The sequence below is a fragment of the Podarcis filfolensis genome (genome assembly GCF_964270895.1).
Source record: "Podarcis filfolensis genome assembly, chromosome: 11".
Classification (NCBI taxonomy): domain Eukaryota; kingdom Metazoa; phylum Chordata; class Lepidosauria; order Squamata; family Lacertidae; genus Podarcis; species Podarcis filfolensis.
In genome coordinates this window covers 12,113,990-12,126,106 of record NC_139613.1, presented here as the reverse complement: position 1 = coordinate 12,126,106, position 12,117 = coordinate 12,113,990, and the positions used below count along the sequence as shown (strand labels likewise).

At 44.1% G+C, this 12,117-nt stretch overlaps 1 protein-coding gene across 3 annotated transcripts in view; it reads right to left on the bottom strand.

The window, feature by feature from the left end:
• The window catches only part of DCC (DCC netrin 1 receptor), a gene marked incomplete at its 5' end in the record, with an annotated part of 927,493 nt that overhangs the window by 265,390 nt on the left and 649,986 nt on the right, over positions 1-12,117 (bottom strand). The window lies entirely within an intron of this gene.

Below are 12,117 nucleotides of genomic sequence, written 5' to 3'. Positions count from 1 at the left end.
AAGCATATAAAGTTAGAGGCTCCCAATACATTTTGTAGCAATATATTCCACAAATGAATTGCATATTGGACAAAGAACTCTGGTGTCTAATTCCCACCAATTTCATGGGGTAACTCCACATTATACAGAATTATAGGAAAAAGAAACATCTTGACTGGACTCACAGGGAAAACGAATTGGGGGGGGTCTAATGGAGTCCTCAAACCCTAGCAAATGCTTGTGTCTTTTCAATGAGGTCTGCCTTGTTCATCAGAAACCACAGACTTATGTCTAGAGGGTTGCAGACTCTGTTTGCTCACCCAACGTCTTGCAAAATGGAACTATTTGCATCCCTGAAGGTAGCTATACGGTTTTTAATGAACACAGCAGTTTCCAGTAATCCAAATGAGAGCCTGTGAGGAATATACATAATTAACATATGTGAATAATTAATGCCAGCAACTGGGGGAAGCAGAGAAGATTAAAACAAATAAACAATGAGAGAGAAATAGCATAAGTAGAAATAGCGTAAGTATCTGTATTGTTATGTGTATGTGAGTGCGTATGCATAGAGAGACAGAAAACAGATGTATAGACGGACAGATGGAGCAGGGCTCATAGCAGATTTAGTGTATGTGGTTCAGATCTCAAGACAGAGGGTTGCCTCTAACGCTGAAAACTGATGTCCCACTCACGTAATGGTACTTCTCTTTCCTTTCCTCTCACCTCTTGCCCTCCAAATCATCTTGGGAGGGTCCCCCAACCAAATTCTGAGGGTTCATGGAGGCTGCAGTAAAGAAGAATGGAGGAGGTATTCCATTCTTCAAGTGGAAGTCTGTTACATGAGCAGAATAGCAACATGAGTGTTTGATGCAACCCAGAGTTGGGGATAAGGTAAACCTCGTCCTCCTCGTCCTCCCCAACACCTATTGACAATTCTCTAGTCAGAATCAGATACCTCCAACAGCAGAAATCTTATCAAGGAACTCTCGTGGAACCATGCCATGGTGATTTGAGCCCTAAGTAATCTTTGTGTGGTCTACAAGACACATTTCTTCTCCAGCAAATATCTCAAATGGGCTCCATTTGGTTTCTGCTCAGTTGTGACACCAGAAAATTTTGGCTTCTCTTCTGCTTGAACTGTTTACCATTTCAGCTAGCAATTATCAGGACTCTGTAGCTAAGAACTAGTGCCTGTGTTTGACTTTTCCTCCTCTGTTCCCAGTTTTTTTCCTTCTGTGTCTTTAAGATTGTAAGACCAAAGGCATGGGCTGTCTAAATGCTGAGCTTTTAAGGTCATTCTAGAATGCTTCCCCCCCTTTTTTCATTTTTGTCTGAAGAGTAAAAATGCCCCAGATACATAAAAAAACAGATGAGATGTGCTGATTTGCTACATGTTGGCTGATTCTACCTTAACACAACCAGCAGGCTAGGATTGAATTTAGCACCCCTTATTCTCAATTCTGTGATCAATTCAATTCCAGAAAGGGGAACAATACCCAGGAGAACACACCATTTCCTTGGACAGGTGAGCAGGAAACATGTCAGTGTATTTGTCAAGAAAACACACTCCCTCATGCTTGTAGACAATATCTGTTTATATATAGAGCAACCTTGAAGATTTATTACGAAGGGTTCATACAGATCCAATCCCTTCAACCATGCTATATATTTCAGTAAAGTTTTCAGCCTTGCCTCCTGTGGTTATAAACTGGGAACAGCAAACCAATAAACAAAATGAATCAAATCCCTCACTCAAAAACACTGTTCTTTTAAGGACACATTTTGGCTTCCAAACATCCTCTCTCTGTGCTGCAGAGGACTGCTTGTACCTACATCATTCACTGTAGTACAGAGTATTTATGCCTCGTGGTGCCCTTCTAAGATGCCTGGTCAGGAACAAAAACTTCTTGCTGGCTTTTGTTAAATGCCACCCAAGCCCTGCCCACATAGCAACAAGGGAAGACAAGACTTTCAAGAATCTTAACCACATATACTGATCTTCATGCTGAGTGGATAGGGAGCAAGGGAATAAGGGGGGGGGGATAAGAATGTAATTATGCTGATGATGATGATATCATCATCAGTACCCACCCAACTGACTAGGTTGGCCCTGCCACTCTGGGCGGCCTGCAATATAAAAACATAATAAAAGACTGCACATTAAAAAGCTTCCCATGAGAAGAGCCTTCTTTTGTCTGCCCTGAATCTTCCAGTGTTCAGCTTCATTGAATGCCTCCAAGTTTTAGTGTCATGAGATCAATCAACAGTTACAGATAGGTAGCCGTGTTGGTCTGCCATAGTCAAAACAAAAAAATTTTTTTTCTTTCCAGTAGCACCTTAAAGACCAACTAAGTTAGTTCTTGGTATGAGCTTTCGTGTGCATGCACACTTCTTCAGATACACATCTTACACATCTTCAGATACACATCAGATACACTTAGTTGGTCTTTGAGATCAATCAACAGTTAAGGAAAAAGGAGAAAAAGCTGTCCTAATAATTCATTGTACTTTTTAAAAAGTGTGGTATGGAGATATTGGAAGGGACCATGGCGTCTTCCACATGCAGGAAGTCCCAGGCTGAAGGCACACAATGTCAGATGCTTGAAGTTCAGTGTGAAGTTTCCACAGTCTGTGGAAGGCTTGACAAATAAAGGCTTGACATATCTCGCTTTGCATGTCATGAGTCTATCTCGTATATTAGTTTCACCTTTTAAGTTGAATTACTGAAATAAATGAACTTTCCCATGATATTCTAATTTTCCCAGTATCACCTGTACCTAGGCAGATCTGCATGTCTTATTGAAAACTCCTTTCGAGGCTGACTGCTGCTGAAACCCAACTTTGAGCTCTGCTCTTGTGATCTGCTGCATGAGTTCTCCATGGAGCTGTCCAGGGTGCTACTTAAGCCTTGCAGTGGTCCTGCTGAGGCCGCTTCTCTAAAGAGAACAAAACACTTCGCTGACACTTCAATCAATAGCTGAGCAGCCCAACACTGCTTCTTCTTCATTTAAAAGAGAACAGTGTTACATCACAGCAAACATTTTGAGAGAGGGTCCCAGTGGAAGCTCAGATGGCAAAAATAGACAGCCAAATGGATGAGTCACTCAGCTGTCTTGTAACACCTCCTGATTTGAAGAGAGGTTTGGGCAAAGTATGCAGGTGGGGGTAGTGATACACACAACTGATTCCCCTCTTTTCTTTTTTGGAAACTAACCAATAACTTCAATTACCCTTTGCTGACCACTGTTAATGGAAAGTCACCTTGGCTTTTACAACCCTTTCATTTGGCTACCAGGAATAAATTTTGCCAGCTAGCTTCAGAAAAAACAGTACCGAAAGAGACATCTGAATTCAAGGAGCAAGTCAAAGAGCAAGGTCTTTTAATGAACAGGCCAGCTCTGCAGTGGCTTCCTTGACGGCTCATAATGCATGAAACATTTTGGGCTAAACACCTGGAACAAGCAGCTGGGGGTGGGGAGGTCAACAGTGAAATCTGCAAGCAGCTCAGAAAATATGTTCCCTAAAGTGCAGTTCCAAAGTTCTCCCTTCTCCAGCTGTTACACATACTTCAGAGTCAAGGCACTGGGCCATTTATACACATTGCACTCAACAGGAAGCCCTCTAGCAAGCCACAAAACTAGCTGTCTCACAGCACAATGCAGCTATTCCATCCACATATTGCAGCAAACATTTGCCATGAAACGATAATTTAAAAGGCACCTTTCAAAGCATTCACACAGAGATTACCTCACAAATTCCTGCAACAATCCTGTAAGGTAAGCCAATATTATTTCCTCCATATTGCAGATGGGAGACTGAGGCTAAGAGAACAGCAGTTCTCCCTAAGGCTACTGAGTGTTCATGACAGTCATGTGGTTTGAATGACTTGTGAATTAGCCCCAAGAGTAACAAAGACACCATGGAGTGAATGCAAGTCATCTCTCTTCCAGCACACAGCTGACAGCAGGCTTCCCCAATCTGATGCCCACTGAATGTTTTTGACTGGAACTCCCAAGCATGAACATTGGCCACACTGGTTGGGGGGTGATGGGAGTTGGAGACCAACAACATCTGAAGAAAAATAGAAGCCTCTTTCATAGAGGTGTTGTTAAGAGACTGGAGGACAGATTTTGGCTCAACGCTACTCTTAGCAGCAATAGATAGATTCTGGGTGGAGTAAGAAAACCACACAGTCTTGCCAGAATTAAAAGGAGGTGGGAGAAAATAGATTGTGTGGGGATGAGTTGAACCTTCTGGGGCAGAGAATTCCACATTCTGAGCCCCATAACAGAGAAGGCACTTTCCCTTTTCTTCCACCCAACAGTACTTGTGATAGTGGCAGGACATACAAGAAAGCTTCTCCCACTGATCTTGGGGAAAGGGCATGATTCCATCATGGAAGAGAAGACTGTGCTTGATGGTATCTTTCTCTAAAGATTTTCAAATGGATAATTAATCTGCCCAGGAGCAGAGTGCTTGTCAGTGAAGTTGAGACAAACACACACCCCTGGCACCATAGGGCAACAGAGGTTCTAGTCAAGGTGGAAGAGGGCCTTCTCGGTGGTTGCTCCCAGACTTTAGAACTCTTTCCCTAGAGGAGCAAGACTGACTCCCCTCCTTGTTTTTCTTCCACCAGCAAGAAAGGTGGATCCTTTCTTGCTCCAACAGGCTTTGGGGGGAGGCCTGACTGCTTTTAAGGGAAAGGCTGGTGCCATGATATTTTTTTATTATAATTATCTAGATGACCCTGGTGGTCTGTTTCAATTCTACAATTCTATGAATCTTAAATGAAAATCACTATTGTTTTTTCCTGTGTTTATAGTGGTTCTTATTTTTATCTATAAGAATTCCCGAGTTCTGTCAGGGGAAATGTAAAGGTTCTTATTTTTATCTATAAGAATTCCTGAGTTCTGTCAGGGGGAAAGGTAAAGGTAAAGGAACCCCTGACCATTAGGTCCAGTTGTGGCCGACTCTGGGGTTGCGGTGCTCATCTCGCTTTATTGGCTGAGGGAGCCGGCATACAGCTTCCAGGTCATGTGGCCAGCATGACTAAGCCGCTTCTGGTGAATCAGAGCAGCACATGGAAACACTGCTTACCTTCCCGCCGGAGTGGTACCTATTTATCTACTTACACTTTGATGTGCTTTTGAACTGCTAGGTTGGCAGGAGCAGGGACTGAGCAATGGGAGCTCACCCCGTCACAGGGATCTGAACCGCCGACCTTCTGATTGGCAAGTCCTAGGCTCTGTGGTTTAAACCACAGCGCCAACCGCGTCCCATACAGGGGGAAAGGTAGGGTATAAATAAATAAATAAGATGTATCCAAGAATGATTGTGAGCACAACTTCTACAATGAAAAGGCAGGTTCTCCTTTTTACTTTTTGATAGAAGGGCAAGAGATAGCCCTTCCCTGGGATGTCTCTTTGCCCTTGCGAGGGAAGAGCGTACATGATTTCCATCAAGCCCACTACCCTCCAGCTACAGGCCTGTGATATCCCATGTCCTTCCTGACAATCCTTCGGTCCTTAGGAGCAGTGGGCTACATACAGTGGTACCTCGGGTTACAGACGTTTCAGGTTACAGACACCAGGTTACAGACTCCGCTAACCCAGAAATAGTACCTCGGGTTAAGAACTTTGCTTCAGGATGAGAACAGAAATCGTGCTCCAGTGGTGTGGCAGCAGCGGGAGGCCCCATTAGCTAAAGTGGTACCTCAGGTTAAGAACAGTTTCAGGTTAAGAATGGACCTCCAGAACGAATTAATTTCTTAACCCGAGGTACCACTGTATTTTGAGAAGGGGAGGGGAAAGCCCCATTCTATGAGCAGAACTCTGCTTGTGATAGGCTAGAATACACTGAATGAAAGTGAGTTTACCCTTGTATGAAACATTGCCCTACTCCATTCTGTAAAGAACGCTGGTAACAGCGAGATAAAGACTTGATCTACAGCATGCAAAGTTAAAGGAAACCTGGGTCTTTTTCTTTACAATCTACTTTATATTTCCTGCGTTGGGAAGTGTTTCATTTCATTTTGGAACAGATTGAACATTGCTGGCTTCCTGCGTAAGTCAGTAAAATTCAATATTATAGAAGGGGGAGGGGAGGTATCAAATACAACAATGCAGCCATGACTATTGCATTATTCTAGGAGAAAAGAATCCACCGCTGCCGGGGATCAATGCCGACCCTATTTTGATATTAATCCTAGTGGGGATGTTAACATAAGATTGTCGAAATCCTGCCATAAACAATAGGCCAGCCTTTGTGAGCTTATTCTCACAATGCTCAATTGGTGCTCCAAGTAGTCCTATCTAGTGGTGCTGGCAGTATTTTCTGGGCCCAGTTTACAGTATGTAGATTGGGCCCTCTGCTGCACTCTCAGCAAAGAAGACACAATTCTGCATTTAAAAATGCATACACTTTATGCCATATGTGAATCGGTACCCTCTTTTGTAGGTGTGATGGGCATGCCAAAAAGGGAAGCATGTCTGACAGACATGCTTATAGACAGGTGAAGCTTTCCTTGTAAATGTCATTCCATATTACTAAAAGGTTTACTCTGCTTAATATCTGCCTACCAGCAGGCGTAACTCATCCTGTTTCTCTGCTTGAGGTGAAACAGGAAGGTGCTGCTCAACACACACACAATGTGCCCTTCTGCCCCTTGCCACCCCTGTTGAAGTTTCGTTTACTGGGGTCACATGGCTTTGGCTTCCAGGTTCTGGCAAAATTTTGCAATGCCCCAGAACCAGTGGTGTATCATGGTGGGGCTACAGGGGCAGTTGCCCTGAGTACAAAGTTGTTAGGGCTGCAAATTTTCAACACCTAGTGCTGCCTCAACACAGCTGCATGTTTCCATTGCTAGGCTCCATTGAAAATAACTTCTCCATGCAAACCAGGATGTGACCTCTCCAGACAACAGAATGGCGCTTCTTATCTTATCACCGTGGCTGCGATCTCCTGGGTGACGCAGATGCCGTTAGGCAGTTGAATGTCCATGCATGCTCCATACAAGACTGCCAATATTTTGTGGGAGGCATTCAGGTGAACACTGGGAAATTTAGGTTTGTGCAGTTAAAGTGGATTGAAGCACTCTGTCGCCCTGCTGGAACAAATCCAGTTTTTGAGGCTAGGAAGGTAACATGGAGTTGCAGTGAAAAGTGTGGGATGAATGAATGACTGATTGGAAGATCACCACTGCACCCAGGGGTGGAGGAAGAGGGGTGCGGGTCGCCCCGGGTGTCACCACTGAGCGGGGTGACAAAATGCTGGGCGGCACTCACCGCGGGGCCTGCAGTGCGCCTGAGTCACGTGTCTCTCCTGTGAGTGATGAGGTGGCTTGGGCGCCTGCAGGTTCCCCGCTGCCCCAAATGGTCCACCCACCGTCTCCCCCTCAGCTGTAGGGCAGCTGAGTGGGAGGAGGCAAGCAGACTCCTCAGAGGCCCCATGGAGCAACCTACCCCGGCTTGCCCCAACCCTGGATGCAGGGCACGCATGCCATCCCAGGTGCCCAATCGGCTTGCTCCACCACTGACTGCACCAGCAATCAGGATGTATTTTTATTGTATTATAAGGTAAAGGTAAAGGGACCCCTGACTGTTAGGTCCAGTCGTGGCCGACTCTGGGGTTGCGGTGCTCATCTCACTTTATTGGCCGAGGGAGCTGGCGTACAGCTTCTGGGTCATGTGGCCAGCATGACTAAGCCGCTTCTGGTGAACCAGAGCAATGCACGGAAACGCTGTTTACCTTCCCGCCAGAGCGGCACCTATTTATCTTCTTGCACTTTGACATGCTTTCAAACTGCTAGGTTGGCAGGAGCAGGGATTGAGCAACGGGAGCTCACCCCATAGCGGAGATTTGAACTGCCAGCCTTCTGATCGGCAAGTCCTAGGCTCTGTGGTTTAACCCACAGTGCCACCCGCGTATAAGCACCCCACAAATGAATGAAAATGAATGCTTAACAAAGACTGTACTCAGTCTAACCTCAATGTAAGCTTTGTGCAAACAAATCAGGACTGATGCTCAACAGAAGCTCTTGAGGAACCCCAAATTTATCCAGCTTGTAATTCTCGGTTCTCTTTTGTCTCAGAATGTAGAATGAGATTCTTTGAATGTACACAGGGCCCCTAAGGTTATATCTATTCATTGTAGGGATGCTTGAAGAATTTGGTGTTTGCAAATTCTAATGTCAATTGACCTGAGCTGTAACCCCCTGACTAATGTTTGCTTTTGCATTTCCCAGCACACATCTAGGCTCAAAAGAAGCAGCACAGAAAGTGTGTGTTTTTTTAAAAAAAATCATGTTTTGATTTTTTGTTTGTTTAAAAAATGGCTTCAAAATGCAAATTTGTGTAGTAATAATAATACTAATGGTGATGATGATATTTATTTATACCCTGCCCATCTGGGTTACCCTAAACTTATAGATGGACACATTAGAGAATGACACAGACCAGAAATAGACTGGTTTCCCAAATTCTTTGTCCAAGTCCTGGCTGCTAATTGGAATTCAGTGGAAGCTCTAATTAGTGTCAGGAACTTGGACATACAGTAGATGGAAATTTATGGCAATGTGTTACCAAGCAAGCAGCATTTTTAGCCCATTTAAATTTGGGGGAAGGGGGCACACATTCCACCCCCCTCCAACGCTTGCAGTTGATGATCCAAATCTGGATTGAGCTGTGGGGTGTTTATCCATCCCTATTTGCATGGGCAAACACTTTATAAACTAAGCAAATTGTTCTTTTCCAGATAGTGCTCAGTACCCTTTTTGTATATTATGACACTCCGATGAAGGTTTTTTTAAAAAATAAATAAATAAATAATTGGAGACTCAGGAGAACCACAGAAAATGTAGCATATGGCCCAACACAAATAATTATTTCAGTGTGAGCTTAAGCTGGGGCGATACCAGTAAAACTTTTCTGCTACATATAAAAGGCATGTTGCTATATTTGTGGGTGGGCAGCTATCTCTGCTGTATTTCTGCATTTTGGATCTGCTCCTGGTTATTATGGTCCTCCAAGTGATAGGTGTTTAATTTTGCATTGATGTTTAAGAGGGTAGCTTAGCTAAGTATTATCCATGCAGTTCTAAAATGTGGTGGTTTGTTTGTTTTTTACTGCATTTCTTGTACTTGTCTTTCATTTGCAATATTGTTAGGGTGTTGCAAACCACTTGGAGTTTTTCTTCGCCGTGTGGAGCTGAATATAAATTACCTAAATAAACAAATAATAACAATCTTAACTGAATCCAAGAGGATTTCTTCTAATACAGACTACTGTTAAAGGTAAAAGGTAAAGGGACCCCTGACCATTAGGTCCAGTCGTGACCGACTCTGGGGTTGCGGCGCTCATCTCGCTTTATTGGCCAAGAGAGCTGGTGTACAGCTTCTGGGTCATGTGGCCAGCATGACTAAGCCGCTTCTGGCAAACCAGAGCAGTGCACGGAAACGCCGTTTACCTTCCCGCTGGTTTACCTATTTATCTACTTGCACTTTGACGTGCTTTCAAACTGCTAGGTTGGCAGGAGCAGGGACAGAGCAACGGGAGCTCACCCCATTGCGGGGATTCGAACCGCCGACCTTCTGATCGGCAAGTCCTAGGCTCTGTGGTTTAACCCACGAGCCACTAACTACAATCAATAGGCTGTGTTCTGCACATTGCCATCTTGTTAACAGAAGCACACCTGAACACTCAGCCATTTCCACTGCTGGGGCAACCAGCAATGATTTAACTAAAGCAAATGTTATGATGCTAGTACTAATAACAATAGTACTTCTTGCAAATCACACGCCAAAGGGCCAAGGTTAAAATTACAACAGAAGGCTAAAATGGACAAAGTTAATTCTGAAAAGCTGGAAAGCTCAGGAAAGCAGTCAATGTTTTTAAATGCTCCAAAGTAGACGATGCAGGTGATTATGAACTCTGATTCTCAGTTTGGATAAGGACCTAAATTGCAATGTCACTTTCAACTCCATCAAAAGTGGCAGTGTTTTGTGGTCAGCATTTTCCTCCTGGTCAGTGATGACATTGCTTCACCTCTCCATTACCTCTTCTGTAAGCCATTTCATTTAACTCCTTAGTCCCTGGTTCCCAACTTGCTCACATTCATCTCTTCCTACCCTTGTAATCTATGCCGGTAGCACTCAGTATATTCACTCATCCCCCTGGGAAGGTAGCCCATCTAGGATAAGGAAATCTCTGGTCCTAAACCTCCTCTGCCTTGTGGGATATCTGAGGGAGAAGAAAAAGCTCAGGAGTAAACCCTACACAAATCCAGAAATCAGTCCCTGAGACAGTTGGATGGTGCCTTGTATGTGTCCTTCTGGCAACTCCTGCAGCCAAGCTGGTGCCAAACATATTGCTCTGCTTTCTTTTGGACCACATCTGCAAGGCTGAGACAGGAGTCTTGTCATCTGGGCAGTCCAGGACCTCCATATACACTGTCCAAGTTAGCTCCCCGAGGTCACTCCCGTACTGTTAATGCAGCGGTTGGTCTTCTTCCCCAGAGGTGCACTCCAACTTCAGTGTGATTTTATTTTTAAGATGGCGTTAGGAATTATTAGTTCCCTTTTCCCCATCTGTCCACTTTGAGGCCCATAGTACATATGGGTTTGGTTTGATGAAGCTTCATGAAAGTAAAATACGAAAGGAAAGGAAATGTGTGGATTCATGGTGGGTGGGAATCATTTCATTCTTAAATATACTCTATTTGAAATGTTATGTCAAAATGTTCTTTATATCTGAGGTTCCTAATCATTTACTGAGACAGGCTTCAAAACAAGCAAATAATTATCAAGAATCCTTAAATAATTGAGCAACAAGACATAGTATGCAAATGTATCTTTACTGTGTTCTAACTCCCCAAGATTCATTATTTATAATCATTATACAGTGATTAATCTTGTGCATTTTACACCACATCCCTTATAAATAACAAGATTGATTCTTTTTAACAGGATGCAGGGTGCAGATTTGAACAACTCTGGGCAGATACGCCTCTAGATTATTGTAATTTCCACCATTTAAAATCACAGGAGAAATTATTTTCTGGCAGGTTTGCACACACATTTATGGGAGGGGAAAGGATACAAACTGGAAACAAAATTGCTTAATGTCATTATTTATTGGCAGAGCATTTTGGAAGGGAGGTGTTCTAGTTGGAATCCTGTGCCTTCTACCACTGGAATCAATGAAAAAGGAAATATATCTACAGTGGTACCTTGGGTTAAGAACTTAATTCATTCTGGAGGTCCGTTCTAAACCTGAAACTGTTCTTACCTGAGGTACCACTTTAGCTAATGGGGCCTCCCGCTGGCGCCACGCCACTGGAACACGATTTCTGTTCTCATCCTGAAGCAAAGTTCTTAACCCGAGGTACTATTTCTGGGTTAGCGGAGTCTGTAACCTGAAGCATCTGTAACCCGAGGTACCACTGTATAGGTCAGTGGAGAGGAAGCTGCTTTATATTGAGTCAAAGCATTGGTCCATCAAACTTAGCTTTGCCTATACACAATGGAAGTGCCTCTCCAGGCAAGATTCCTTCCCAGCTCTACCTGGAGATGTCATGGATGGAACCTGGGACCTTCCTCATGCAAATAATACGCTCTACCATTGGGCCACTGCGCTCCCCTCAAGTGCAATCTGGGAATGGCAGGCAAGCATGTAGTTCTGACCGTTTAGAAATAGATGAAGGTCTTCTTATGCAGTAGGACTGAGCATCCCTTTTTCCCTGTCAAGGGCCTTATTCCATCAGGGGTAATCTGTTGTGGGCAACATATCAGTGGTGGGTGGAGCCAAAGTAATAAAGGAGCCCAGGGTTGGAAGTTGGTGCAAGGCAGGAAGTTAAACTAGATGGGTCTTTGGCCTGGTGCAGCAGACTCTTCTTATGTCTCAGCCTGTGACTCTATGACAGGGAAAGGAAGATTAGCTCCTTATTTGCCCCTGTCTACCCTCTGATCATCTTCTGATTGCTATCCATTCCGCTTTCCCAGTGTTTCCTGTCCACTTGGTGGAAGGGGTGACAGGAAAGAGGGCTATGCTCCTTCCTGTATCCAGTATCCCCCCCTTGCTAACAGCTTAGTAAGAAGGCACAGGGAACCAGCAGTGGAGAATTAAGAAACTCCCTGAGGAT